Source organism: Oryza glaberrima, chromosome 10 (assembly GCF_000147395.1).
Source record: "Oryza glaberrima chromosome 10, OglaRS2, whole genome shotgun sequence".
Taxonomy (NCBI): Eukaryota; Viridiplantae; Streptophyta; class Magnoliopsida; order Poales; family Poaceae; genus Oryza; species Oryza glaberrima.
Window position 1 is genome coordinate 7,083,424 of NC_068335.1, and position 5,024 is coordinate 7,088,447.

The 5,024-nt window shown below is 39.5% G+C and overlaps 1 long non-coding RNA gene across 1 annotated transcript; it reads left to right on the forward strand.

Moving 5' to 3' along the window:
- Positions 1-1,201: 1,201 nt before the first annotated feature.
- Positions 1,202-4,157, forward strand: LOC127785626 (uncharacterized). The gene is made up of 4 exons (XR_008019806.1): positions 1,202-1,759; positions 2,373-2,559; positions 3,033-3,089; positions 3,881-4,157. It is a non-coding gene; the product is annotated as an uncharacterized LOC127785626 (long non-coding RNA).
- Positions 4,158-5,024: the final 867 nt, after the last annotated feature.

The following is a 5,024-nucleotide window of genomic DNA, read 5'->3' on the forward strand; positions in this document are numbered from 1 at the left end:
AATATCAAACCACCATAATGTATAACCAATTCAAAGTTTAATATGCAAATTTCAAATAAATTGAAAATAATACAAGCAAAATGGAAATTATATACCAAATTAATTTTGAATTCGTAAAATAGAAAAAATTGCATAGTACAAACCTAAGTTAAGAATTTCATAAATTCATATAAAAGAAAAAATGACTTCTAGTTCTTGAAACTAAAACTCATATGGTTGAAATATTTATATAAATTAAATATGTGATAATTCTAATCACAAATCAATTATGAGAGAGATATAGATTCACAAACACAGATAAATTGTAATTAGAACTACTATACCACACCCAACGCATGAATTATTCATTTAGTCTAAGTAGGAATAATAAGTATATAACTCAAAAAATAGCTAACATGTTTAATATATTATTATTCTTTTAGTCTAAGTATCTATAAGTGCATAACTCAAAAAATATCTAACATGTTTAACATATTATTATTTTTAAATATTTATAATAACAATAATACTATTAGAGTAAAGTGCTCGGACGGTCTTTAAACTTGTGCGGGTGTATTACCTAGGTCCTTGAACTCTGAAAATGCAATTTTGGTTCCCTCAACTTATCTCAGGTGTCATATAGGTCCAAACGGGCTCTAACCCGCTCCATGTGTTAATGTGGTATGCCATGGTAGCGTCTACGTGTTAGTAAAATCCATATGTTAGTCACATATAGAAAATAATAAGAATATATATATATTTTTCTCCTCTCTTTTTTCATTTATTTTTTCCAAATTAAAAACATCAATTTTCTTATCTCTTCTCTTTTTAATTTTTTATGTGACTGACATGTGGATCCCACTGACACGTAAGCATCGCTGTGACATGCTACGTCATCTCACGAAACAGGTTGAAGCCTGTTTGAATCTATGGGAAAATCAAAAAAAAAATTCTTTCCTATAAGTTGTAGAGATAAAACATAGAAAATTTTTCATCCACTCATATTTCTTGGAAAATTTCTGTGGATTGAAGTGTGTATGTATTTTTAGTCCTCCACTTTTCTTATTCTTATATGTTAAAATTTATTTAAAACGAATAGGATATTAATGTGCCAACGAAAGGAAAATTGTCCCCCAAAATTTCCAATTTCTACTAGCGCGCGGGAATACAATTTCCCCATCTTATATTTTAATATGGCGCCGCGCCTCTCCAGTCTCTAGGCCCTTATCTTCTTCCCAAGGCTCCCACAGTCGTACACACAACACACGCCTCTTCTCCTCCTCTCCGCATCGGTGCGCCCCCTCCCCCGCGGCATTCTCATCCCCTTGCCCTCCTCATCGGAGAAACAGGGTCACCAGATCTGGCGTTGATGAGCCTAGGGCAACTAGATCCGCAACTACCTGGTCCATACACCCCCAAATAATCCCCATACGAGACCTTTTTCTCTCCCTGCAAGGATGTGATGCCGTCGACACATCTGGAGGCGCCGACTCCTGCTCGCCTACGAGGGCGCTGTCGGCGTCCGAGTCACCTGGAGGGTAGGTCCTGGGCTACTCACCAGGAGCTGTCAGCCCGCTATCAAGAGATGGCCTTCCAGCCGCCGCCTCGTCGCCGGCGTCACCAAGGCCTTATTCCTAGGCACCAACCTACCGAGCCATCACCACGAGGTCATGCAGCAGATCCCGGCTCCCTCCGCCAGATCCAGGGCCCTGCTGGCCGCCGCCCCGCCGCCACCCTCTGGAGCTCGGGCACTCAGACCCAGTTGCTGCTTCTGTGCTTAGTAAGTGCGAATGTTCAACCTGGGCTAATCTGTGTGTTTGCTCGCTGCATCTGTTCATCGTAGTTCTCTGAAATTTGCATGTATAAATCCGACAAATGCGTATAGTAAATGGTTAATTGTTGTATACTAGCTAGGTTGTAACTAGACTAGAAAAAAATGTACTTGTGGACGTTAAATTGAACAGGAGATCTACCTCAGTTAGTGTTTGATTGCTGATCAGGCTCCTTTAAACCAGTGCATGACTTGGTTCTTATCTCAGTTTGTTTGATTGAAAGTACATATAAACTGATGAAAACTTTAATAATACAGTATTTACCTGACTAATCTACCAGAACTATATCAACTTTGCTTTGTTTCTGAATACCCTCAGTACTAGATCTTTGGCTGTCTGGAGTAGGATAAACATTAGTATCAATTTACCTGTAAGTGATATGAACTTGTGAAATGAGGATTTACCTTCCAGCGTATATCATTATTGGAGCACTTTTAGTAAGTCTTTTCCTCTTGTTTGCTGGTCCCTTGTACACAGAAGTGCAAATAATTTACATGTGCACAAAAGCTTAGTAACATCAACCTGTTTATAAGTTCACATGTGTACTAAACTTGTGTCCAGGGAACCACTCATGCAAATCAGTGTCAGCTTTTGCTGGAAGTTGGGTAGTAGGTGCAACCAATCCATAAATTTGCTGCACTTGCTGATTCGGATCATGGCGTTGCGCCCAACAGTGATATGTTGTACAATATTTCGAAGAAGATTATGATGTTGCAGGCATGATTTCAAGAGGAATCTCTCTGTCCAGGTTAGAAACCAGCACTAATGATGTGCTTAGATTCAGGGGGTTTGATGTTAAAGTCTTGGAATACCATTACAAGTAGTTTTTTTCCCCTCTAGGACATCACAAATAATATTTGAAATGATATAATTCTCCATTGAACAATAGCTGAGACTTTGTAAAGGTAGTGCTCTATGTTTCATTTTCTTTGCATCTAGCTAGTTTAGCACCAGGCGGTTAGCATTTTACTGCCTCAAGCTAAGGTGTTTATTCTTTGAACTGAAATTGAAACCGCAGTTGAGCTTGTTCTATCCGAATATGATACAATACATCGTGCTGAATTACAAGCCATTTCATTTAACTAAGTGGAATGAGTTTATTAGAGAACTAACCTTTTGTTTTGGTATATGTAAGGCAACTCTATGTGTTAAGTTTACCAATTTTTTTTACATGGATTTATGCTTGTCATGCCATTACACTGTAATTTTTTTTCTTGGCAGGTCAAGGAAGCAACAATAGAACCCTACTAGATGCACCAAACAACAATGAGCATTCAGGTCCAAGCTAGCATTATCTTTTTCTAGCTATTCCAGATACATGATTGTTTCATATAGGTCTATAATTTTTAAGAAAATGCTAGCACATGACTACAAACATATCTCTCCTGGTGGAACACTATTTTTTTTTGTTATCATATCGTGGTGTTTGGTCAGACTGAGTAGCAATTGTGTTAGATTATTGGAATGATTAAGTATGCCTACATGTGTCTTGACTTGTTAATTGTCATCATCATACGTGAACATATATGACTAGCAAGACGCGCCAATCCCTTGCATGGATATTGAACTATGTGACCTTTTTGAATGGAGTATCTCCTCCCCTAGTTGTAGCAGTATTTAGTTTCAACTAACCACTTATGTTGTATAAGTGGGTTAACTGATTCTGCAGAGTCCGAGCTTTAATCGCTCCCAGTTATCTTCCTATAGCCATATGGGGATTATGTCTTTTATTCGCCCTCCATAGCAATTAATGCAATTAACTTTTAAGATGTCTAGCTGCATCTTGGGAATTTAGGTCAACAACCCTGCCTGAACAAAATATCAGAATATCGATTAAGAACTTCAGTGACCAGTCACTTGGGACTTGGGAGAAAGCATATATGCGCAAGTTTATATTACCTGATTGTTTTCTTTAGTATGCTCTTAATACAAAGCATGAAAGAGTTTTAATTGTTTACTTTACTATGCTTTCAATACAACTCATGAAAGTTTAGTTCTGAAACAAAGCTTAGTTGCTTTAATTGTGATTTCCTACTTATTCAACTGTTCCCTCTTTTTTGCAATCTCAGGGTATGCAAGCCAACCATCTTATTTGCTAAATTGTTTGAGGTGCTAGCAAATTGCCTTTGTATCGACCAATGTGACAATGCTCATCTAAACTTCTTCCTAGATTTGTTTTTTTTGCTGGACTTCTTTGACCTAGCATGTAATCATGTACTAGCTATAAGTAAGATCTGCATTGATATTGTTGTATCTGTATGTAAGATTGGTATTGCTATTTTCTCTGATCAGATTGTTGTCAATTTGACTAATTGAACAAGCATGTCAATGCATTTAAATCCATTATATTGTGCTGTGCGATTGCCTGTGTGTATTGTGTTATTTGGATGTTAGTATTGTGGTTCAGCTAATATAAATAATTTGCAGTATTAATTTGCCCCTGCAAAACAACATCCTGTGTAACATTACCGTCTGCAGATTAAAGATTTGCGGAGTGTGCACGAGTGTTCTTCCTGGGTGGTATTCCCTAGACGCACAAGAATGGTACCGTGTGTTAACATGCAACTACACCCGGTAACAAATAAAAGGGTTACAGGGTGTTTGACAGAGTGACACGGCAAACTCTGAAGCCTTCCCCAGTGTTTTGCTGCCGTTTGCTCCGTCAGACGGATTGGTCAGCATGTTACCGAGTTTCTAATGACACACGGTAACTTTCCAGTTTTTTACGTAGTGCTTTCAACAAAAACACACACCATCCATACACGGGAACGGTGGATCACTCCCGGGTGGAGATTGCCTAGTGGGGTACTCGTTAACCTTAGTTACTGGGTGTATTTCATATGTTGCTGTGTGTTTTTGACACCAGGGAGTGTCTCCCTCTCCAGTAGTGGGGCGGGGCTGTTAGCTGGCGCCAGCAGCGAAAAGGCGAAAAAAAAAAAAAAGAAGAAAGAAACAGCGAAAAAAAGGAGCGCGCGTGGGCCGGAAATGTGCGTTGGCGGCGCGCGCACTAACTAGCTTTTCCGGATGCAGGCTGCCCTGTTGTCTTTTGCGCGTCGCCGTGAAGAGGAGAGGAAAGGAAAGAGGATTTGGGATGCAGCAATCTTGCGACTCACGTTGCTCCTCCTGTTCTTTCGCCTCATCTTCCGCCGTTCCGCGTCCACGCCGCGCATGTGATGTGAGCTCTTCACCTTCGTGGCTTTACTCTACTGCTGC